The following is a 26,955-nucleotide window of genomic DNA, read 5'->3' as shown; positions in this document are numbered from 1 at the left end:
CTTTACTGGTTCAAACTTGAGGCTGTTGTTATGATAACAGCATAACTATCGTACTAGGTATTTGATCACTGCCTTTGTACCACTTTGTATTGAGTTGTCTTTTGCCGTGTTCGTGATTTCAACTAGAGGCGATGTTACGTAAATAAAGGGCAAACTTAAGCCACCTGGGCCACTTTTATGGAAAGGCCAACATTGGCCACTTTTATGGAAGACCAATCTCGGCCACTTTTATGGTAAGGTCAACCTTGGCCAATTGTATGAAAAGGCCACTTTAATATTTTCCCCTAATTCATAGCCCATCTATGACAAATCAAGCATAGGCATTCGTTGTCACAAAATAAACCAACAGATCTAGAAACAGAAAAAAAAAAGATTTCGGTTGAGTAAGATACCAACTAGGCAGGGGCGGAACTACAGTGCCGCCAGACCCCGCAGTGGGGGGGGGGGGGGGCATGCCATTTAGGGGCACAAAGCCGACCATAATAAAAAAATATAATTAAAAAGAAATTAATTTTCTTGCATTTTCGACTTGATGGTTGTTTTGTAAAAAGATCACTGTAGCTGCGGTTGGGTTATCTTTATTCAATAGACACCCCCCCTCACGCTCTTGTATATTCTTTTTCCCTTTGTTTTTTAACCACTGTGAAAGCCGAGTCCTCTTTCTCCTACAATCAAACTTATCAAACCACTTCCATGACTTATTTCCCTTTTTAAATAGTCAAATAGGCGTGCTCATAAGCTTTTTTTTTTAAAAATAGATTTGTACTAAACAAATTAAAAAGCAATTACTTCTTTTAGTTATTATCTTTTAATAAAATACTTACTAAAGAATGACATTGTTTAAAAATGAAATGTATTTAAAATTAATAATATAAATACAAAAAAATAAATAAAAAATAAACATAACACGAGACACCATTACTTATACAAAGCTTTCATGTTTTAAATTCTTTTCACCGCCTGAAGGTTAGATAGTCTTACAGCAGAGATAAAATAAAACAAAATTTTACGAAACACGCGAATGCACTTACACACATGACATGATGTTGTAATTTTTTTTTTAATTTAAAAAAAAAATCCACGTATTTCTCAAAACACGAACAGGCCAGCAATAAATATCATATGTTCGTATTTTATGTTTGAGTATATATATATATATATATATATATATATATATATATATATATATATATATATATATATATATATATATATATATATATATATTTATATATACATACATATATACATACAAACATATATAGGCCTATATATTTATATGGGGGGGGGGGGGTGGCCTAAAAAAATTTGCGGGGTGGCCCCTTTTTTCTAGTTCCGCCACTGATCGACCCGCGCTTTTTATTTAACTTATCTTCCTAATCTTTTCCCCTTCGGTTAGATAGTCTTACAGCAGAGATAAAATAAAACTAAATTTTACGAAACACGCGAATGCACTTACACACATGACATGATGTTGTAATTTTTTTTTTAATTTAAAAAAAAAATCCACGTATTTCTCAAAACACGAACAGGCCAGCAATAAATATCATATGTTCGTATTTTATGTTTGAGTATGTATATATATATATATATATATATATATATATATATATATATATATATATATATATATATATATATATATATATATATACATACATATATACATACATATATACATACAAACATATATAGGCCTATATATTTATATGGGGGGGGGGTGGCCTAAAAAAATTTGCGGGGTGGCCCCTTTTTTCTAGTTCCGCCACTGATCGACCCGCGCTTTTTATTTAACTTATCTTCCTAATCTTTTCCCCTTCGTGTGCACAATACACACATGGCAGATAAAGTAAAGATCGTATTTCAATATATTAATATTATTAAGCAGCACATCTGAAACACGTGTAGCATTTGAAAAATAATATATTTATATAAAAAATCTCTACTAACTATAAACGGTAAGATTAATAAATTTATTTCAAGACGATGTAAGAGGTAAAATATATAAAAATGTATGACATATTCAAAAGTTAAAAGCACACAATAAAACCCATACGTTGTAGTTTTACTTCATGTATCAAGTCACAGAGGGACAGACAGACGTAAAAAAGCCAATTACAAAGTAATAACGATTATAGAAAACAGCTTTGTTATAACAAAAACATGTATAAATCAGTGGCGGAACTAGAAAAAAAGGGTCCCATATAAAATATATATATATATGTATATATATGTATATATATATATATATATATATATATATATATATATATATATATATATATATATGTATATGTATATATATATATATATATATATATATATATATATATATATATATATATATATATATATATATATATATATATATATATATATATATAAACAAAATACGAGAATACGAACATAGAATACTCATTTTGGGCTTGTTCGAGTTTTAAAACAATATTAAAAACTCTTAGTTTAAAAAAAAAAATTAAAACAAGTACAACAACGCGTCATTTGTGTAAGTGCTATTGGTCTGTTTAGAAAATCTCTATTTAGTATAGTTTTGTCTTACAATTTTTAACGCCCCTAATGCAGCGAGACTTATGATTCAAGTAGTACACCTATCCCCCTGTGCAGGACACCCAATAAGCGGACCCCTGGTGCTTAGATAGCCGCTGGGGATCTCGGGGCGCTCAACTACACAATTTAAACAAATGTTAGGTCTATGAGTACACAAAAACTTCTCATATTTTACCGACGTGGGGATGGTCTCAACTACTTTTCCTAAAGCCGAAACACTCAAGGCAGAGAATTCAAATCATACACGTTTACTATCGTATTTGTTTTTAACACAAAAAGAAGTAAACGTACATAAAAACCGAAATAGTACAGTTCTACAAATATAACAAACGAACATTTTACATTATGAAATCACAATGGATTGTCGGCCCTTTATCAATGCTATAAAGAAGCAAAAGTCGTCTTAATATCTAGCGGCCTCTCGCGAGATGGACTTTGATTTATTTTCAAAAGAATTTTGCCGACAACAACGTGTGTTCGATTGTAGGAGAAAGAGGACTCGGGATAGTGTCTATAGAATAAAGGCAATCCAACCGCAGCTACAGTATTCTTTAAAAAAAAAAACAACCATCAAGTCAAAAATACAAGAAATTTATGTTTTTAACTATAAAAAAATTGATTATGGTCGGCTGTGGGCCCCTAAACGGCCTGCCCCCGCCCCCCCCCCCCAGTGGCGGAACTAGAAAAAAGGGCTACCCCGCAAAAAAAAATTCTAGCCCCCCCCCCCTATATATATATATATATATATATATATATATATATATATATATATTATATATATATATATATAAACACATAATACAAACATTCGATACTCATTTCGTTTTTCAATTTAAACAAATTACAAGATGTCATGTGTGTGAGTGCATTAATCTGTTTTGAATTATTTTTTTTTTAAAGATTTAGAATAAGTCTATTCAAAATGTTTGCTTTAATACTGTCTACCGCTAGTTTTCAGCCGGTCAAAAGAATGTAAAATAAGAAAGCTTTGTATGTGTAATGGTTTCTCGTGTTTTTTTGTATTTATATTATTTGTTTCAAATATATTTCCTTTTTATGCTGTCATTCTTTAGTATGCATTTCTTAAAAAAATAATAATTAAGAGAAGTTGTTGCTTTTTAATTTGTTTAATACAAATATATCAAAAGGAGTTAGGAGCGCCACTATTTATCTTATTTAAAAAAGGGAAATAAGTCATGGAAGTGTTTTGAACGTTTGCCCATGTTTCACACTACAGCTCAGGCATATATTTTTTTTACGCAACTGCATGTGTTAGCTACTGTATAACATCACCACTGTAGTAGATCTGTTTATTTACAAAAGCTTTTACCGTAAAGTCAAAAATGCAAGAAAATTATTTTTTTAACTATAAAAACTTTATTATGGTCGGCTATGAGCCCCTAAATGTAGTTCCGCCCCTGGTATAAATCATCTCCAGTTCGCACCCCAGATACATGAGACATACGAAATAGAGTCAATTAATTTAAATTATCTCGGGATATATAGGAGGGGGGGTAGTGTGTTCAGCACAATGCCCAGCCGCTGTTACTTTGCCTAACGCTAATCAGTGGAGTGGCGTGGTCTAGCGGCAGAACGCACGCTTGACGCCCTGGATGTCCCGGCTTTTTTACTTGTTATTATATTCATGTAAGAAAACGCTGGCTTGCATGAATATGTTGACCCGAAGATCGTCAGCACTCCAGATAACAACTTCTTCACCTCACTTTACTATCCTGGGAGACTATTTCATGCGTCACATATTAGTGCCTCAACTCGCAGCATATCTTTTAGAGTTGTTCTTTTGTGCAGCGTAACGTGCATGTTTTACTAGACCTCCAACTCTCCTAACTTGCTCGTGATTTCCGTGAACTTACCACTCCACAAATGTTTGGTTGTCAAATCCAGGAACCTCTTCATAACGTTTGAGATCGTAGAAAACTCCGGAAGACCTTTAGAACTGACCGGTCCGAATTTTCCCTACATCACATCAATCTCTCTGAAAACGGGCTATAAACAAACAACAACCACAACAACAATTTCTCTAAAATAAGCGTTACTGTTTAAACGTAAGCACTACACATAACAGCTAATCACTAATTAATTAAGCATTAAAATTCTCAATGTTTTTGAAAACCTAAGCGAAGCTAGGCATCATGCCTAATTCTAATAGAATAGTGAGTGTTTATTGTGTATATTTATTATTATATCGTTCATTATCGAGTATTGGAGAAAAAACATTTTAATGAGTTCTGAAAATAAGATAATTATTAATTTGTGTGCATGGAGCCGTAGGTTGCCGAACCTGATCCATTATATTTATTTATGCATTTCTTTTTTAATCAAATATAAAGTTCAATTCTTTTTTTTTAAATTTGCAATTTAAAACAATACATTAACATCAGCTGATTTTTTACATATACAAAATAAAACGATAGTTTTTTAGTCCATTATTGAAAGGTCTTTATTATAGGAGTGGTACTTTTGCGGGTATTAAAATTACAGCTCGATGACACTAGTTACATTTATAAATTGTTGTTAAATTAGCATAAAAAATTACTGAAAGTTGTAATTGAAAATGTGTAATAAATCACCAAACGTTTAAAATAGTTTTTTACTTTTATTTTTCAATAATTAATAATAATGTCTGTTTACTTGTTTATGTATAAAAATAGCTTACTTCTATTTTCTCTTCCTTTTATTGTTTAATTTTATAATTACCTCCCTTGAAAAAAAACATTGTTTGTTTTCTCCCCTGACAATAAAATCTACACGCGAGATACTTTGACACAAACAAAAGACGACATCAAGCCGCTGTGAACTGTGTTACACCTTGGTGCACTCTCGGGACTAACACCAATAATCTGTGTCAATATTTAGTTTCACGTGGGGGTGGAGGGGGGGGGGGTGTGATGGAATCTATTATGGCGGAGTTGAATGTTTGGGCGATTTTGGTGTATCGAGTTTAGATTTGTGAGATTTTAAGTGTGGGAGCATTTAGTGTTGGAGAATTTTGTGTGAGAAAATTTAAATAATGTGGGAGAATTTAGTGTCGGAGAATTCAGTGTGGTAGAATTTAGTGTGAGATATTCATTGTGGGAGTATTAATGCTGGAGAATTTAGTTGAGAATATATTGCGGCGGAATTCAGTGTGGAAGAATTCATTGTGGGAGAATTTAGTGCTGGAAAATTTAGTGTGGGTGAATTTAGTGCGGGAGATTTTAGTGTAGGATAATTTAGTGTGGGATATTCATTGTGGGAGAATTTAGTGCGGCGGAATTTAGTGTGGAAGAATTCATTGTGGGAGAACTAAGTGCGGGAAAATTTTGCCTGGGTGAATTTAGTGCGGGAGAAATTAGTGTGGAAGAATTTAGTGAGCGATAATTTAGTTGCGGAAAATTTAGTTTGGCCGAATTTAGCGTGGGAAAATTTAGTGTTGGCGAAATGATTGTGTTGGAGGTGTAAGGTATCAGTAGGTGTGTGTTTGTTTTGGGGGGAGGGGGATTAATGGACGCATGGTGTGTGTGTGGTGGGATTAGTGGACGCATGTTGTGTGTGATGGGATTAGTGGACGCATGTTGTGTGTGATGGGATTAGTGGACGCATGTTGTGTGTGATGGGATTAGTGGACGCATTTTGTGTGTGATGGGATTAGTGGACGCATTTTGTGTGGTGGGATTAGTGGACGCATTTTGTGTGGTGTGGGATTAGTCGACGCATTTTGTGTGTGGTGGAATTAGTGGACGTATGTTGTGTGTGGTGGAATTAGTGGACGTATGTTGTGTGTGGTGGAATTAGTGAACGTATGTTGTGTGTGGTGGAATTAGTGGACGTATGTTGTGTGTGGTGGAATTAGTGGACGTATGTTGTGTGTGGTGGAATTAGTGGACGTATGTTGTGTGTGGTGGAATTAGTGGACGTATGTTGTGTGTGGTGGAATTAGTGGACGTATGTTGTGTGTGGTGGAATTAGTGGACGTATGTTGTGTGTGGTGGAATTAGTGGACGTATGTTGTGTGTGGTGGAATTAGTGGACGTATGTTGTGTGTGTGTGCTCGGGATTAATTCAGGTGTGTGGATCAGAGTACCTTCTTAGGCTCCCCCCCCCCACCTTCACCTACCATGAACGAAATAGAAATTATATAGAAAGTTTATACTTTTACCAGTGACCCCCCCCCCCCCCCACCCCGGGAGAAAAGGTCTGAAATAAACACAGTGTGATTGACTCTGCTATAATACACACGAGGAAAAAGAAAGCGCATTTCTTCTGTCCAGACATCCAGTGTACATTTCTTCTGTCCAGACATCCAGTGTACATTTCTTCTGTCCAGACATCCAGTGTACATTTCTTCTGTCCAGACATCCAGTGTACATTTCTTCTGTCCAGACATCCAGTGTACATTTCTTCTGTCCAGACATCCAGTGTACATTTCTTCTGTCCAGACATCCAGTGTACATTTCTTCTGTCCAGACATCCAGTGTCCATTTCTTCAATATTTCTCGCGGGTCAGAGTTGTTGTCCTTCAGGGTGTGGTCTATAATTAACCTTCTGATCATGTGATTTATTACGTTACTTGTGTAACGGTACTTTAGTTAGTTCTGTATTTAAGACTAAATAGTAAGGGGAAAAACATGTCTTAAACCCTTTATGTTAACGAGCTTTTACAAGCGCTAAAACGGGGTGGTGGGTGCTGACTGGTTATCACCTTCATTAACTTTAGCTGTTTTTGATGTTTTCTCCGGTTCTGGGCTATCCTCTTTCTTCCTCTTGGTTGTTGATGTGTCCACGATTGTATGTTGTTGATGTTTCCACGATTGTTTGTTGTTGATGTTTCCACGATTGTTTGTTGTTGATGTTTCCACGATTGTTTGTTATTGATGTGTCCACGATTGTTAGTTATTGATGTTTCCACGATTGTTTGCTGTTGATGTTTCCACGATTGGTTATTGTTGATGTTTCCACGATTGTTTGTTGTTGATGTTTCCACGATTGTTTGTTGTTGATGTTTCCACGATTGTTTGTTGTTGATGTTTCCACGATTGTTTGTTGTTGATGTTTCCACGATTGTTTGTTGTTGATGTTTCCACGATTGTTTGTTGTTGATGTTTCCACTATTGTTTGTTGTTGATGTTTCCACGATTGTTTGTTGTTGTGAGATTTGAGGGCCGGAAGTTTCTTTCTCTGGTCTCGAGATCTGGGTGGTGACTGCATACGTGCTTGTTACTGGCTGTTGTGCTGCTTCGCCATGGTCAGATGATGGCGTCTTCAAGACCGTTGATTCAGCTGTTGGCGTCTTCAAGACCGTTGATTCAGATGTTGGCGTCTTCAAGACCGTTGATTCAGCTGTTGGCGTCTTCAAAAACCGTTGATTCAGATGTTGGCGTCTTCAAGACCGTTGATTCAGATGTTGGCGTCTTCAAGATCGTTGATTCAGCTGTTGGCGTCTTCAAAAACCGTTGATTCAGATGTTGGCGTCTTCAAGACCGTTGATTTAGATGTTGGTGTCTTCAAGACCGTTGATTCAGCTGTTGGCGTCTTCAAGACCGTTTATTCAGATGTTGGCGTCTTCAAGACCGTTGATTCAGATGTGTCCATGACTGGACTTTGGAGAACGGAAATGACTGGCTGTATTGCAATCCCTGTTGTAATCGGCGTTGTTGATTTTGTAGTTGATCGTCGTACTGGTTTTAGGGTTGTCGGCTGCGTTGTTTTTGCTGGCGTTGTCTGGACATTCTTCCTGGGGTAGATCAGGGGTTGCTGTTGTTGACTTGGCTGTAGGGGGTGGGGCCCAGGATTTCATTGAGCCACCCAAGCCGTGGTCCGGGTTTGTCGTGGACTTAAATAGCAAATACAAAATCGTAGCAATAAGGAATGCCATCGGAGCGATACTTCAGTAAATACGTAGATTTTTTTTTTTTAAATTTTATTTTTATTTTTTAGATTTAATATATTTCCTTCCACACAGTTCACTCCCTTCAAGCCAGTAGCTAGCTGTATAGATAGGTTGCATGTTAAAATATACATGTAATACATAGTACGAGCCGACCCGCTGCGTATCATACGCCGCTATTTAGTTGTTTTTTTTCCAACTTTTCAGTAATTTATAATTTGTGAATTTGACAGTACCAATGCTGCCACTGAAAATATTTGCTTAAAAACACTAAACCCCCCCTTCCCCCCCCCCCCCCCCCACGAGTAAGCAGCCTCCTCTTAGTTACCTCCTCTAAGTTTAAAATCGTTTTAAACTAAATTATCTGCCCCTAATAACCGTCACCAAACCCGGCTCTACGATTGTAAAATGTAAACAGCGTGAACCACAGCTCACCAGACCATGTGAGGGGGGTGGGGGGTGGTAGCGATAGAGAGGAAGAGAGGTGACAGTAAGGCGCGCTTGCAGCTTGTTTTCTAACGGCTCCCAGAAGAGAATTATATATATATATATATATATATATATATATATATATATATATATATATATATATATATATATATATATATATATATATATATATATATATATATATATTGCATACAATTTTTACAATGTCATTTTCTTGATTTTCCTTCCGTTTTCTTGTTTTCATTTTTCGTGTTCTTCTGATTTCTTGTTTTTATTTCCGTTTTCATGGTTCCTTTGATATAACATAAAGTACAGTACAATACATGATCGCTTCTCGTAAGTCTTGGCCTTGTTTCTTTCGTGTATTACAATCTTGGTTGGGCAGTGGTTGATTCTTGGTTGTTAGTTGTGAGTGTCGATGAGGTATGATGCGTTGGAGAAAGGGCGAGTCTCGAGTGTTGTCGTTGATTGTAGAGTTGTTCGAATGGAGTGGAGCTTGGAGAGAATAGTTGAGGTGGTGTCCTTGTGTTGAGATAACGTTTATAGTAGGTTACTTTGAATTATTGGTCATTGTAGTTTGAAAGAGAATACAATTGTTTCGTAAGGTATTCTTGCATAGTCGAATAGTTGAAATGGGTGAAATGATGTTGAAGAACGTTTAGTTTTCGTGATATTGTTGTGTCGAGGATTGTAGATGAGAAGAATTTGAGTGGTGTCGTCTGACACATATTCTCTGTCATCTACAAGTTAATCATTGTAGAAATAGTTACCATCATTATCTATCGCTATATTGTCTCGCTCCGTTACATACGAGTTTCGATAAAGTACGATAAAGCGATTTCAGTCTGAACACCCTTCACTAATAGAAAAGCAAGTGTTTATTGTTTATATTTATTATCATATCGTTCATTACCGAGTATTGTAGAAAGGCATGTTAATGAGTTCTGAAAATAAGATAATTATTAATATGTGTGAATGGAGCCACTGGTAGTCGACCCTGATCCATTACGTTTTGCTAACAAAATAAAACAAATACGCCGAAATGGGATTACTTTTTCTTTTTTTTCGCCGTTTGGCGTTTAATAGATTTCCTCACTTGCTGTCTACCCTGTTTGCGCAGGGAGGCAGCAAGAGTAGGTTGCATGATTATATACATACATGAAGTATTATACATATTTAAAAGAATTTAATTCTTGCTTGTGTTATTTCCCTTGTGTTTCTTGATTCACTTCTGGTTTCTTTTCGTATTTTCCATGTTTTCCTGTCTTCATTGATTCGCTTGTTTTTGCTTCCGGTTTCTTAGTTCCTTTTTAAAATGACATAAAGTACATGACAAAACATGATCTCTTTTCGTAGTTCTTGGCCTTTGTTCTTGTGCGTAAAATGTAAACTATCTTGATTAGGTTGTGGTTGAATCTTGGTTGGTAGATGTAGTTCGAGAGAATCAGTGAGGGATGTTCCGTTGATGAAGGGATGAGTTTGGTGTTGTGACGTTGATGGTAGAACTGAATCGATGAGGTATAATTTTTTTTTTTTTTTTTTTTTTTTTTTTTTTTTTTTTTTTTTTTTTTGTTTAATAGATTTCCTTACTTACTGTCTACCCTTTTCGCGTAGGGAGGCAGTAAGAGAAGGTTGCATGATTATATACATGAAATATTAAAATAGTTCAATACATGGCATTGCATTCAATTATACATAAGCGTTACAAAACGTCTAAGATACCTATTTTTTCAGATGGTGTACTGCTGTATGTGCCCTCATGCCCTCTAATGGGAGGGATACGGTACAATCTCGACAGTTGTACAACGTTACTTCTGGATGACTTAGTTCAAAGTGCGCGTATATGTCTGTGTAGAGATCTCTTCCTGTGCAAAGATTACACTTTAAGAATCTAGTGTGCTCAAATCGTTCGTGATCTTCCCTGTCTATGTATGATCTATAATGTTCTAAGCAGAACCTGCAGCGTTTGATGTCAAAAGTTATTGTTTTTTTACTTCTTGTTATTTTCTTTTCTTCTGTAGGACTATCTTCATTCTTCCTTTTGAAAGTCGTAGTAATGTCCATATCTGTGAACGAGAGCAGTGTTCGTTTTTAGGGTTGTTGATGCAGATGGTTTGTCTGATTCCGACCGTGCTGCGCATGTTTGTTTGCTAGGTGTTGTTGGTATACTTTGCGGCTTGGCTGGGTTGATCGGGTTTTTGAGCGTTGTTTGTTGGTTGCTTGGTGATGGTGCTGGCTGGGCGAATGGCGCTTCTTGCTGGCTGTTTGTAGATGGAGGTGTCTTGGCGATTGGTGGTGTTGTTGCTGTCTGGGCGGGTGACGTTGGTTTTTGTGCTGGTGGTTGCTTTTTGGGCGTTGTTTTGGGGTCTGATTGTACGTCCTTGATTGGAGAATTTTGGTGACTGCTTGGCATGGGGGATTGTGGAGTAGGTGGTGCCGCTGTTTGCGTTGATGGTTGATTTCTGGGCATTGTCTCTGGGTTGAAGATATGGCATTGATTGGTCCAATGCGAGGTAGATGAGCAGGTCTGGCAGGCTTGCTTTCTGTCATTGATGGCTATTAGAATGTTGAGTGATTTGTTTTTGTAGTTTATTTGTATGTAGTGGGGGATGGTTGTTGGATTGTCAGTGTGTATGGAGAAGCTGCGGTTATTGGTGTGAGGAATTGTGTTTATGATTGGTTGTTTGTTGCTGTAAGGCTGTAGTGCTTGTATGAGTGTGTGATCGCTGAGTGTGGGTGGGACCCATCTAAGGGTTCCGTTTATTTTGTCTTTTTCGTGTAGTGAGAAGTATAGTGTGTAGGGGCCGTATGTTTTGTGGGTATTGTGAAGCTTGGTGACGTTAAAGGTGATCGAAGAGAAATACCACGTATCTGCTCTTCCATAATTGAGGAGCAGGATTTGTTGGTCGCTAATAAGCTGACGTAGGATGTGTCCTCTCAGGTTGGGTTGTCCTGTTGAGTGGATGGTTACTTGAATGGTTGGCGAATCAGCAGTGTAGAGTTCCGGACATTCTTGATCAGGAAAGTTCAGGATGGCAGTTGTGGCTGAAAAGGGTTGGGCCCTGGATTTCATTAAGCCACCCGAACCGTAGTCCGGGTGGCTCCTCCCCAAGTCTCTCGACCCAGGGGGAACATCCGAGGGCGCAACCCCTGTGGTGATGTTGACTATATTTGCATAAGTCAGTTCTCTAGGAGATGACATGATTGGAAATCTTTAGTAAAAGGCGAAAGATTTACTCGATGTGAAGAGAAACCAAAATATAAAAACTCGCCGACATAGGATCACCGTTACATATTTAGCAATAACCATATTAACAGAAACTTCTTGGTATTAATAATACAGCTGGTTGAAACTAGTTACAATTAATTATTGGATTAACATAAAAAATTACTGGTAGTTGTAATTAATGTTGTGTAAAAAATCACCGAATGTTTTAAAGACGTTTTTTATATTTATTTTTTTATAATTAATACTACAGTCAGTTTACTTAATTTTGTTTCAAAATTTATTACTTTCTCTTTTACTTCTTTAAATCTTTTAATTTTATAATTATCTCCCATGAAAATAAAACATTGTTTGTTTTCTCCCCTGATAAAAAAGTCTCACACGCGAGCTACTTTCCAACAAACAAAAGACGACAGCAAACCGCTGTGAACTGTGTTACACATTGGTGCACTCTCGGGACTAACACTAATATTATGTAGGGGGGGGGGATTGTTTGATGGAATCTAGTATGGGGGAGTTGAATGTTTGGTTGTTTTTGGTGGAGACTATTTTTGTATCGAGTTTAGCTTTGGGAGATTGTTGGTGTGGGAGAGTTTAGTTTGCGAGAACATAGTGTGGGAGAATTTAGTGTAGGAGAATTTAGTGTAGGAGAATTTAGTGTGGGAGAATATAGTGCGGGAGAATTTAGTGTGCGAGAATTTAGTGTGTGAGAATTTAGTATGAGAAAATCTAATGTGGGAGAATTTAGTGTGCGAAAATTTAGTTTGGGAGAATTTAGTGTGGGAGAATTTAGTGTAGTGCTAATTCAACGTGTATAACTAATTCAAAGTATAATAACGTGAAATTTGCGTTTAATTTTTGTAAAAAAAAAAAAAAATAAAAGGCTAAAATCCCTTTAATTTATCAGTTTGTCTCCCTTTCTTTTTCACGTCATTATTCGTAGGAACGACGCCCATCACTTGACCTAATTTCTAGGAAAATGTCTTTAATTAGAAAAAACAATTTTGTTTTTTGGGTGTCTGTTCTCTTTATATTTAATTGGCTTTTAGAATGCTCACGCTTCGTGTGATGTTCGACTTACTACATCACTTTAACGTGATCTTGCCTAAACAGTTTTTCCACGTGAACCTACTTTAGGCTAAGTTTATCTTATTTTAGGTCGTAACGTGACACTGACATTATTTTAACGTGATCCGATGTTAAATACTACTACGCCACTTTAAAGTAAATGTGGCGTATATACAAGGTACGGCGTGAGACTACATTTAACCTGATATAACTGACGTGATCCTTTTCGCGGTGATTATGTGATAAATAATTTGAGGCACAAAAATCTATATATATAATTCTCTTCTTCGAGCCGTTAGAAAACAAGCTGCAAACGCTCTCCCTACCTCCCCACCCCTACATGGTTTTAGTGAGCTGTGTTCACTCTAAATGTTTACAAGCAGAGCCAACGATTTTAAACGTAGGGGGGGGGGGGGAGGAGGGGGGGGGGGGGAGAAGGGGGGGGGGGGGGTTATGGTCCTTAACGAGCTACTTATAGTGTTTTAAAGAAATATTTTCAGTGTCAGCGTTGGTACTGTCGAATTCACAAATTATGAATTATTGAAAATTAGAAACAACTAAATAGCGGCGTATGTTATGCCGCGGGCCGGCTCGTTAAATATAATTCTCAAATAGAATACAAGTTAGTCATACACTCGATAGGGGTCTGCGTGGTCGAAAAGCCTCCAGTTCGAGCCCTCGGGCAGATGCGGCTCGTTAGCGAGGGTCAGTCACTCTTCAAGGAGAGACAACTCTAAAATCAAACAACGGCTGCCTTGTAGTGTGTTCTTGGTTGGATAAAGGCTATGGAAGCAAATCCAAAAAAAGAAAAACAGGCTGAAATCGGAATCAACGACCTCAATGGCGTATAACAAGTTGACACGTATACTTAATAGTGTTGGAGGGGATCTCTTCCAACACTAAAATTAAGAACGAAGAAGAACAGAAGATACAAACGATAAACTCATCACCACATGCACCTTTCTTCATACTAAAATAAACCTAACAAATCTTCAACCTAACATAATACTAACATAAACCTAACAAAACTTCAACCTAACTTAATACTAACTTGAACCTACTATATACTAATATAACCCTAATAACTTGAACCTAGCATGTGGCTAATAATTTAGTGTCGGAGAATTCAGTTAGGCAGAATTTAGAGTGGGAAAATTTAGTGTGGGCAAAATGATTGTGTTGTAGTGTAGGCAAGGGAAATAATTTGCATTGGTGTGTTTACAATAATATCTAGTGTTGGTATGAGGGGGTTTACTGTGGGTTAGTTAGTTGAGTGGGGGTGTTAGGTATCAGTAGGTTTGTGTTTGTTTTGTGTGGGGGGAGGGGATTAGTGGACGCATTTTGTGTGTGTGGGTGGGATTAGTGGTTGAATTTTGTGTGTGGTTGGATTAGTGGACGCATGTTGTGTGTGGTGGGATTAGTTGACGCATGTTGTGTGTGGTGGGATTAGTGGACGCATGTTGTGTGTGGTGGGATTAGTGGACGCATGTTGTGTGTGGTGGGATTAGTGGACGCATGTTGTGTGTGGGTGTTCGGGATTAATTCGTGTGTGGGGATCAGAGTTTCTTCTTAGTCTCCGCACCTTCCCCCCCCCCACCCTCACCTAACGCGAATGAAATAGAATTTTTTTTATAGAAAGTATATACTTTTACCAGTGACCCCCCCCCCCCACCCTAGGAGAAAAAGTCTGAAATAAACACAGTATGATTCACTCTGCTATAATACACAAGAGGAAAAAGAAAGCACATTTATTCTGTCCAGACATCCAGTGTACATTTCTACAATCTTTCTCGTGGGTCAGAGTTGTTGCCCTTCAGGGTGTGTTCTATAATCAACCTTCGGATCATCTCTCTATTTATATAATTCTCTTCGTGGGGACCATGCGAGACACCACGTAAACGCACGCCGTTACTCCCCCGATCTCTAAAGCATATAGCTACCATCTCCACCACCACCAGTCTGGTGAGCTGTGGTTCACTCTAAATGTTTACAATCGTTGAGCCGGGATATTTTAGTTTAGAAACTAAGAGTAGGTAATAACAAGTTCTGCTTGATCTTTTCATTGTAGTCTGTGTTGAGAAGTACCAGGTGTCAGCTCTGCCACAATTGAGTAGAAGAATTTGATGATTGCTGATAGGCTGTCTTATTATATAACCTCGCAGGTTTGGTTGACCTCTTGAAGTGATGAGTACTTGCATAGTGGGTGTTTCAGCTGGATAAAGGTCTGGGCATTCTTCCTGTGGTAGATCAGGGGTTGCTGTTGTTGACTTGGCTACAAGAGGTGGGGCCCAGGATTTCATTGAGCCACCCGAGCCGTGGTCGGGGTTTGTCGTGGACTTAAATAGCAAATACAAAATCGTTGCAATAAGGTATGCCATCGGAGCGATACTTCACTAAATAAGCAGATATTTTTTTTTTTAGATTTATGTTTCCTTCCACACAGTTCACTCCCTTCCAGCCAGGAGCTAGCTGTGTTGATAGGTTGTATTTTAGAAATATACATGAAATACATAGTATTGCATACAATTTGTACAATATTCTTTTCTTGATTTTCCTTCCGTTTTCTTTGTTTTCATTTTTCGTGATCTTCTGATTTCTTGTTTTTATTTCCGTTTTCATGGTTCCTTTGATATAACATAAAGTACAGTACAATACATGATCGCTTCTCGTAAGTCTTGGCCTTGTTTCTTTCGTGTATTACAATCTTATTTGGGCAGTGATTGATTCTTGGTTGGTAGTTGTAGTTTGAGAGTATCTATGAGGGATGATGTGTTGGTAAAAGGGCGAGTCTCGTGTCTTGTCGTTGATAGTAGAGTTGTTCGAATGGAGTAAAGCTTGGAGAGAATAGTTGAGGTGGTGTCCTTGTGTTGAGATATCGTTTATAGTAGGTTGCTTTGAATTATTGGTCATTGTAGTTTGAAAGAGAGTAAAATTGTGTCGTAGGGTATTCTTGCATAGTCGAATAGTTGAAATGGGCGAAATGATGTTGAAGAACGTTTAGTTTTCGTGATATTGTTGTGTCGATGATTGTGGATGAGAAGAATTTGAGAGTGGTGAAAAAGTCGAAAGCTTGATCGAGTAGTTGAAATGGGCGAAGTGAGGCGGTTGACGAGTGTTTATTTTATGAGAGTTGAATAATCGTGGAAGTGTTTGAGTAGTTGATCTTTGAGGGATGTCGAGTTGACTTGATGGTGGTTGTGACGGAGCCTCCCACCTAAGATTTCTCTTATGTGGGTGTCGTCAGGGTAATCGTGAAGTTGTTGATATCGAACTTATTGTGTATCGTAGATGAGAGAGTTTTGAGTAGTAAATCTTTGAGAGATGTTAAATTGATTAGCTGGTATTTGTGCCCAAAGTCTAAATACGCAGATATTTTTTTATTATTATTTAGTTTTGTGTTTAATATATATATATATATATATATATATATATATATATATATATATATATATATATATATATATATATATATATATATATATATATATATATATATATATATATATATATATATATATATATAAATGCTTTTATTTTCAATAAAACAATTAACAAAATATTTAACCATCACAGTAGTTAAATTAATAATAATAAATTACATTTTAGAGAGGTGATTCGTGTATGAATAAAGGATGTATGACATAAAAATAGAAGAAGCGTGTCGTGTTTGACAGCCTCAAGGTTTATACAATAATACAATTACAAAACCAAATAAACCAAATAAACACAGGAGATCAGTTAGTAATAATAAATTTCATGAATGAATAACATATGTTTGAAATAAAAGGAGCTTGTCTTGTTTGACAGCCTCAGAGTTGATGCAATAATACAAATACAAAACCGAAATGCTTTACATTTTTATAGTGATATATCTTGCTGCTAGCAATAAAAGAAATTGCCGTGCATAGAAACTTCAATAAATAGTGCAATTACACTACTTTCAAAAACCAGGGTTTAACAACCTGCTAAATTCTGCCACTGAGTTACATTGATGAACAAATTTGAAAGAAAAAAAAAACAGTACAGTGGTGGGGTGGGGCGAGGTGGGTGGGGTTGGTTGGGTAAGGTGGGCCAGGCAGCGGGATCGTTGTTGCGTGACATGACTGCTAAAAGGGGAGATAAATCTTTCAGTCTTACGTGATACGGTATTATGGGTATCCAGCATTGATGACAAAAGGGGGATCTCAAATGCATTGCTTGTTTAAAAGAGGTGATACATGCATGAACAAAAGATGTGTGAAACGAAAAGAGCTTGTCGTGCTTGACAGCCTCACAAATGATACAACAATCCAATTACAAAACAAAGTTTACATTCTTATAATGATGTCTATTGTCAGCTGCTGCTCACAATATAGAGCTTGCCGTGTATGGGAATTTAGATAAATAATGCAATTACAAAATATTCAAATAAAAATTTCCAAACTGCCAAAATGTTCCTAAAAGTTACATGGATAAACAAAATTGAAGGAAAAGAACAGTGGTGGGGCGGGGAGGTGTAGGTGGGGGCTGGCTGGGTGGGCGAGGAGGTGTGAGTTGGGGGTTGGTTGGGTCGGGCTAGGCAGCGAATCGTTGTTGCGTGACATGACTGCTGAGGGTCTGGGGCGGGTCGCGCTGGTTGACGGGACATGGTGAGAATGAAGGTTTGGGCGAGCCAGGAGTAATAGTATTTTTGTTTAATTTTTTTTTTTATTCTTTTTTTATTTATTTTTTTGTATTTTTTTTTATATTTTTTTTTTTTTTTTTTTTTTTTTTATATAAATATTTTTTTTCTCTTTCTTGTTTTTATTGAAATTGAATGGGCCATTCCCGGAAGAACTGCAATACCGGGCCGACCCGTGGCGAGAGCGGAACAAGCCCCGGGCATCCCGCCGAGTACCAAAAATCAGTTTAATATCGTAGTGACTCAATGAGCCACGTATCAGATATTAAGCTGATAAGAACAGATACTTTTTTTTTTTTTTTACGTTTAGTATTTTTTTTATATATATATTTTTTTTTTTAAATCTCATGACTCTTTATTTATAAATTAATTCAGTTGTACATGAAAAGAACTTTTTTTTTTTTTTTTTTTTTTTTTTTTTTTTTTTTTTTTTTTTTTTTTTTTTTTACTTTTATTTGCAATTTAAAACAAGTGCAACAACATCAGCATATTTTACATTTTTCTAAATGTTCTTAAAAAAAACATATCAAGATGAATTTACAAATGTATACACCTTTTTTACTAAATTCTATCATCTAATGAAACCATTTTGTCCGGATGAGCGTATTAATAATAAGTATGTACATGGTTATCATATTTGTTTTATATATGTTGTTATACAAAATTTTAAGGGATAATCAGTAAAAGGGGTTAAAGTAAAATGATAGTGTTGGAATCCGGATGAGGAGGGATTGACAAAACTTGTTTAAGTGGTGAGTACAGCGTGTCATATTTGAAGAGTTGTCCTTCTCGCTGTTTATGTTCTGTCGTCTGCATATATGTAAGAAATGGATCTGTCTGGGTTGAGGATGTAGAATATTTGATTGTGGCAGGGGTCGTTGTCGGGGTGCTGGTCGTTGAGGTGTTTTTCTATGTCGTATTTGGTGTATAGACTTGTTAGGCAGTATCCACACTGGAAGACAGCGGTGTCTGGGTGTTTTAGTACGTGGTGCTTTATTGCTCCTCTGCTTTTGATTAGATTGTTGCAATGCGGGCATTTACTCGTATCAGGATGGGAAGTTTTTGTATGTGTTTTACACTCGCTGGCAGTACTGAAACTGTGAAAGCAATAACCGCAGCTCTTGTCTTTTCCAGGAGTTAAAGGTTTGGGAATTTGAATTGGTTCAGTTGTAGTTTCTTGTTGCGGTTGGGTTTCTAAGGTGTTTGTCAGGCGATCGAAGATTTGATTCGCGAGTTTTTTTGTTAATTTTCCTTGTTCTGTGGGGCTGATTTCATTTTTTCTTTTCATTGACGTGGCGTTATCTATTTCTGAATCTGGGCTTTGTGTTTCTCCAGTGTTTTGGATTTTTGTTGATGTAGTTCGGGTAAGCCGCACTTGGGATCGCTTTTTGGTTCGACAGGTTAGGGGTTACCAATGTTTGCTGCGGTGTGGGTGGTGCTCTAGGTGGTTCTGTTAAAATTGTCTGTAAGGATGGTTGTTGAGTTTGTTCCTGTATTGTTGACAGGTGAACATTGGGTGTTGACTCTGGTGTTGATGATTGGCAGTGGTTGGTCCAGTGTCTGTCCGAGCCGCACACCTGACAGGCTTGGCGTCTTCCTGGCAGTGCGATTAGGATATTACGTGTTGTGTCTTTGTATGTAATTTGAATGTAGTGTGGGATGTGTTGTGGATTGTCGTTCTGGATGGTGAATCTGCGATTGTTTGTGTGCGGGATTGTGGTTATTGTAGGTGTAGATTTGCTGACTGTTTGCAGTGCCTTAATCAGTGTTTCGTTGCTCAGGGCTGGCGGGACCCATCTAAGGGTTCCGATGATTTTGTCCTTGTGGTATCTGTCGAATTTCAAAGTGTATGGGCCGTGTGTTTTTGTGGTGCCGTCCAGATCCGCTACATCAAACTCGTTGGACGAGAAGTACCAGGTATCCCCTCGTCCATAGTTGAGCAGCAGAATCTGGTGTGGGCTAATGATCTTGCGCAAGAGGTGACCAGGGATGTTCTGGTGGTTGGTTGATTGGATGGTGACTTGAATTACTGTAGGCGAGTCGAAGAGCTCAGGAGCTATTTCATCAGACTGGTCTATTGTGATTGTTGTCTTGATATCTGAAAAGGATTGGGCCCAAGTTTTCATTAAGCCACCCGAACCGTAGTCCGGGTGGCTCCTCTCCGGATCTCTCGACCTAGAGGGAACAAAAATGGGCGCAACCCCATTGTTGACTTTCGTGATAGTTGCATAGTCCATTTCTAGTGCATTTGGGAGGACCTCCTTTTTATATATATAGGAACACGTCCATGTACAAGCAATGAATCATCGTCGCTCTATCAATTTTCTCGGTATAAATATTAAAGCTGGTTGATATAAGTGACTTCAAATTATTCGATTAACAAGTAACAATTACTAGAAGTTGTAATTAACACTTTGTTATTAATCACCAAAAGTATTAAATACTTTTTTGTAATTTAATTTTCTATAATTTATACCAACGTTTCTTTAATTGTTTCTGCATGAAAATGCATTATTATTTTTTTCCATTTCTGTTTATAGTTTAATTTCATAATTATCTCCCTCTAGAAGTAAACAATGTTTGTTCTTTCCCCTAACAAACAGTTCCACGCGCGAGATATTTTGAATCAAACAGAAGACGAGAGCAAACCGATGTGAACTGTGTTACACCTTGGTGCACGCTCGTGACTAACACTAATCTTCTGAGTCAGTGTTTAGTTCCATGTAGGGTGTGGTGGTGGGGGGGGGGGGGGGGGGGGAAGGGATGGAATCTAATATGGGGTAGTTGAATGTTTTGGTGATTTTGGTGGAGACTATTTTTATATCAAGTTTAGATTTGGGAGATTGTTGGTGTGGGAGAGTTTAGTGTGGGAGAATTTAGTGTGGGAGAATTTAGTGTGAGATAATTTAGTGTGGAAGAATTTAGTGTGCGAAAATTAAGGGGGAGAAAATTTAATGTGTTAGAGTTAGTGTAAAGAAATTAGTTTGGGAGAATTTAGTGTAAGATAATTTAGTGTGGGAGGATTTAGTGTGGTAGAATTTAGTGTAGGATAATTTAGTGTGGGATATTCATTGTGTTAGAATTTAGTGCGGGAGAATTTAGTGTGGAAGAATTTAGTGAGCGAAATGATTGTGTTGTGTTGTAGTGTTGGCAAGGGAAATAATTTGCATTGGTGTGTGTACAATTATATCTACTGTTGGTGTGAATGGGTTTACTGTGGGTATGTTAGTTGAGTTGAGGGTGTTAGGTATCAGTAGGGGTGTGTTTGTTTTGTATTGGGGGAGGGGGGAATAGTGGACGCATGTTTTGTGTGTGGGTGGGATTAGTGGACGCATTTTGTGTGTGCTGGGATTAGTGGACGCATTTTGTGTGTGGTGGGATTAGTGGACGCATGTTGTGTGTGGTTGGATTAGTGGACGCATGTTGTGTGTGGTTGGATTAGTGGACGCATTTTGTGTGTGCTGGGATAAGAGGACGCATTTTGTGTGTGGTGGGATTAGTGGACGCATTTTGTGTGTGGTGGGATTAGTGGACGCATTTTGTGTGTGGGTGGGATTAGTGGACGCATTTTGTGTGTGGTGGGATTAGTGGACGCATTTTGTGTGTGGTGGGATTAGTGGACGCATGTTGTGTGTTGGGGTACCCCCTACATTTGACAATGCTACACTCAAACAAGCACTATGCCTATTCAGTAACAAAGAGCCACCCATAAACACAATCCCACACACTAATTATCGTACACCCTCTGTCTACACTGATAAACCCTCAACCATCCCACACTACATCCAAATAAACTACAAAAACAAATCACTCACTATCCTAATCGCAATCGCCGGGAGAAGACAAGCTTGTCAAATCTGTTCCCCCACCCTACACTGGACGAACCATCGCCAACAAACGCCTTCAGACACACCACTGTCTAATTTTTAATTGAATCAGTTGTCGATCGAAACTTTTTTTCTCGATAATTTTTGGTTGATTTTTTGTTTTGGGGATACGGAATAGTTGGAAGTGTAATGGATGATTGAGGATTAGAAATGATTGGGCTGTAAAGGTCAAGGAAGCGTGACGGTTAAAATAGCGTGAAGATCAAGGGCAACACAAGAAATCAAGATAAATCCCCTGCAAAGATCAATATAATTAAAGTTTAAAAATAAAATAAATAAACGATAAGGTTAACGGGCTTAAACGTAACTACCTTTAGTTAGTTGGGTGGTGGAGGGGGGGGGGGGTGTTACTTTTATTAAAATCGTTTTTTTTTCTACATTTTACAAATCTCAGTTTTAATTAAATACACATTAACATACTTTACATTCACGTCAAAAGAATAAGTCATGCCAACATCACATTAGATGTTTTAATGAGGTTATTAATTAATTGATCAAAAAATAAAGTCAATTAGTTCATCAGATAATTTCTCCAACATTTCTTATATATATATATATATATATATATATATATATATATATATATATATATATATATATATATCTTCGCCCTTACAAACATAGCCCACGTGACAACGCCCAACACAAAACACCCACCACACTACACCCACCACACAACACCCACCACACAACACCCACCACACCAACTCCGCTATGATCAAATCACCCATCTTCCTCTTACCAAAACAATGCGAAACAAAAAAAATAAAACCACTAGTAAATACTTCACCGACCGTTTCCGCCATTGCGGAACGATACTTTTTATCTATGCGGGCTTCTTAGATGAGAGATTCTGGCTGTAAAGGATAAAAAGTACCGGCGATTTATCCGGAAAACGCATTAATATTTTATCCCGCGCGTGTATGCGTACTGATCATGCGGATTGAGAAAACATTTTTTTGGCGATTCGCTTCGTTTTCGCGTTTCAACTGAATTTTATGGAGCAGATTCATGAGCCTAGTAAAAATCTTATAATTTATTCAGTATTTTAAACGATATGAAAGGTATTTTTACATTGAAGTCGGTCGTTCGGTGGGTTACTTTAAATTGAAACATATAAAAATAATTAGAAGAAATGTTCATAGCTGATGATACTAGATTATTTCATGTCTTAGCCTTGTATGTACTTTACATGTCTATCTAAAGAGTTGCAGAAACAGTTTTTTTATTAAAATTATTAGTTTTTTTTATTTCAAACGCTTCGCTAACAAGGATATAACTCCTATTACTTGTGCTGTTTATTATATGCTAGACTGCTAGCTAGAAGGTCTCAAGTTCGGATCTCATTTCCGACTGTCCCTGAGTCCACCCAGCTCTAATGCGTACCCAGCTCATGTTAGAGAAAGTAAAGCCGGCTAGTCATAATGCTGACAACACCACCCCTTCATTGACCGTCTTCAAGACACATATGAACCCTACTTCATCCACCCAACGGATCATCAGGTTTGAAAGGTAAACATTACTTTTAAATTTAATTAAACGAACTCTAACTATAAATATATCAAGCGTATTTTGATCTTTATCAATTAATCAGTTGGCCAATTAATTCCAAATTAAAATTTATATTTACAGGCCAAGTTGAAGAAAGTACGTATTTTGATTAATTAACGGATTAATTTATATTTGAAAAAAATATAACGATTAATAATTAATAACTGTAAACTTTCTATGAAAACGAAATCTATACAAAACGGTATAAATATTTCATTGATATCAAATAATTAATATTTCAAATTTTAAAAAACCAGGTGAAAAAAATAATTTAAAATAAAAATATCATAGAAAGCTAAACGAAAATATGAAATTATTTTTAACGTTCTATTCACATAAATCAAAACTTAATGTAAAAAGGTGGCCGCTGAGATATTTATGCTATTCGGAGTCCTACTTGACTCCGAGTAGAATTTTTTATTTACATAAAAATAAAACTATGTGGAGTTTAAAATCTAGAAGTTTCGATGAGAAAAGTCTAGGCGGATTTGTCAAGATGACCAGGATTTCGTCGTTAACTTGACAGACAAAGGCCGTCCCCTGGGGGTATACATCAAAGACAACGCCATTAAAGTTTTAGCCAAAGTCTTTCGAAAGGGAAAAATTAACGCGGATTTTGACACGAATTAAAAATATTTAAATTTGGCTCTCTTGTAATTTTGTCAATAAAACAATAGGACACTGAACTTGACGATTTGTGGATTTCGTCATTAAAACAACTCAGGAAACTTGACGATTCCTTAATTTAAGCACCAAAACAACTCAGGAAACTTGACGATTCCTTAATTTTGGCACTAAAACAACTCAGAAAACTTGACAATTCCTTAATTTAAGCACCAAAACAACTCAGGAAACTTGACGATTCCTTAATTTTGGCACTAAAACAACTCAGAAAACTTGACAATTCCTTAATTTTGGCACTAATACAACTCAGGAAACTTGACGATTCCTTAATTTTGGCACTAAAACAACTCAGAAAACTTGACGATTCCTTAATTTTGGCACTTAAACAACTCAGAAAACTTGACAATTCCTTAATTTAAGCACCAAAACAACTCAGGAAACTTGACGATTCCTTAATTTTGGCACTAATACAACTCAGAAAACTTGACAATTCCTTATTTTAAGCACCAAAACAACTCAGGAAACTTGACGATTCCTTAATTTTGGCACTAAAACAACTCAGAAAACTTGACAATTCCTTAATTTAGGCACTAAAACAACCCAGGAAACTTGACGATTCCTTAATTTTAGCACAAAAACAACTCAGAAAACGACGATTCCTTAATTTTGGCACTAAAACAACTCATCACAGGAATCTTGACGGTTTCTTAATCTCAGCACTAAAACAACTCAGATCAGGAAATTTGAGCGGTTTATTTATCTCGTCAATAAAACAACTCAAGAAACGTGACGATGTCTTAATCTTGTCATTAAATCAACTCAAAACTATGTAGGCCTACTTTGTGTGTGTAAATGTTGTTGACGGACGGCATTAACAGTACCATAGGTTGTTGCAAATAACTTTAAGTGTGTAAAGCTGACTGCTAGCCCGAAAGTCTCAAGTTCGAATCCCGGTTAAAGGCAGCAGAATTTCCCTGAGCCCACCCAGCTCTAATAGGTAGCCTACCTAACTCATGTTAGTGAAAAAAATGCTGCTGATTACACTCTGAAACAGATGAACTCTACTTCATCTGGCCCATGCGTCTTGGGCTCGAACGGAAAAAAGATGATGATAAATAAAACTGTTTTTGTTTAATATTTTACTTTAAATATATCCACTAAAGTGCATGCATAAATTGTCTGGCCAATTAATTACCAACTGCCGGAAGTCATTTTCCGTCAGAGCTGCGTGGCCACAGGGGACTAGCACGGGATTCGAACTCTGACCGCTTGCTATCTATAATTCATAAATATAGATCTGTTTTTGACACAAATAGTAACCTGATATCAGGATTTCGCGCTAGTATAAAAAAACATTATAGAATAATATGGTTTTGTTGTTTTAGTTAGGGTTTTGGTATAATATCCAAATGTTGTTTAAAAGTGTGAAAAAAGGGGGTATGAGGATGGGGCGGACAAATGAGGTAAGCCCAACCATTTGTTGCCAAACTCAAGTTTAAAATCAGCTCACTAGACTTCACAACGTGCTGTATTGTACAGACAAAATGGTCTGATATTGATAAAAATAAAACATCACATGGCAATATATAGCGCAAAATCTACCCTAAATCTATCTAGAATATAACCTAAATTAATCTAGAATCTACCCTAAATCAATCTAGAATCTACCCTAAATCAATCTAGAAACTACCCTAAATCAATCTAGAATCTACCCTAAATCAATCTAGAATCTACCCTAAATCAATCTAGAATCTACCCTAAATCAATCTAGAAACTACCCTAAATCAATCTAGAATCTACCCTAAATCAATCTAGAAACTACTCTCATTCCATCATGAAACACCCGTCAAGTAGAACTTGTAAATAAAAATGTCTTTCTTACTTCAACAGCTGTGATAAATTTAGGCATACACAGCGAGGCTTTCTAAAGGCATCATCTCCAACTTTTTTAATATCGTAAAATAATTTTAATTTGTTATCTTAAACAGTGATGAAAATTTACGTTCGATGTTTAATAAAATGCACACACAATTTTAAAACAAGTAGGCCGACACACGACGATTAATTTCATAAAAAATAATTTAAAATTGCAAACATTTAATATGTATCGAATCAATTAACTTAAAGTTTGTTAGATGATTCAATGAAAATAATATTACTCCAATTATACGAAGAATACGTGTATTAATTATAAAATAAACAAACTGCATCTAATCGATTTCACGGCATATATAGGACATCCATTATTTAATGAAAATTAAGTTAAAACAAATAATTACGATGGTTGCAGAAAGATTTCAAAAGTGACCATCTATTTGTAAGAACTCATCTTCATTATAATGTCCGTTTCGTGCCCAATACACATAGGGTAGATGAAGTAGAGTTCGTGTTTCAATGACCTCGACATACAGGGAGATAGTGTGGTCAGTACTAAGCCGATCCGCCTTAGTTACCTAAGGTGTGTTTAGTATTATAGCTTAAAAAGTGTACTCTTACTTTTGTAATTTAGCGCTTGTGAAAGCTCGTTAATATATAGGTTATAAGACATGCTTTTTTTCCTACTATTTAGTCTTAGATGAAGAAATAAATGAAGCACCGTTATACAAATGACGCAATCCGTCACATTGACACATGATCCGGAGGTCGATTAATCCTCACCCAGAAAGACAACTCCCCCACCCCCACTAATCCAAACACCTCCACTCAACTTACCCAAACTCCAAAGTAAACCAGATCACACACACCGTAGATTTATTTATATATACACACACTCAAATCATTTCCCTTGCCTACACTACAACACAACACAATTCTCCTACACTAAATTCTCCCACATTCAATTCCCCCTCACTAGATTCCATTACACACTCCCCCCCCCCCCCACCCCACATGGAACTAAACGCTGACACAGAATATTAGTGTTAGTCACGAGAGTGCACCAAGGTGTAACACAGTTCACAGCGGTTTGCTCTCGTCTTTGTTTGACTCAAAATATCTCGCGCGTGGAACATTTTGTTAAGGGAGAAAATAAACA

At 36.8% G+C, this 26,955-nt stretch overlaps 1 protein-coding gene and 1 pseudogene across 1 annotated transcript in view; both read right to left on the bottom strand.

Moving 5' to 3' along the window:
* Positions 1 to 26,955, bottom strand: part of LOC131956752 (uncharacterized) — a 330,429-nt gene that overhangs the window by 230,899 nt on the left and 72,575 nt on the right. The gene's annotated exons all lie outside the window — the stretch shown is intronic.
* Positions 17,990 to 18,172, bottom strand: LOC131956766 (uncharacterized; annotated as a pseudogene).

This window comes from Physella acuta, unplaced genomic scaffold (assembly GCF_028476545.2).
Source record: "Physella acuta isolate Inbredline_101_S28 unplaced genomic scaffold, ASM2847654v3 ptg001174l, whole genome shotgun sequence".
NCBI classification, from domain to species: Eukaryota; Metazoa; Mollusca; class Gastropoda; family Physidae; genus Physella; species Physella acuta.
This window is presented reverse-complemented; position numbering and strand designations above follow the sequence as displayed.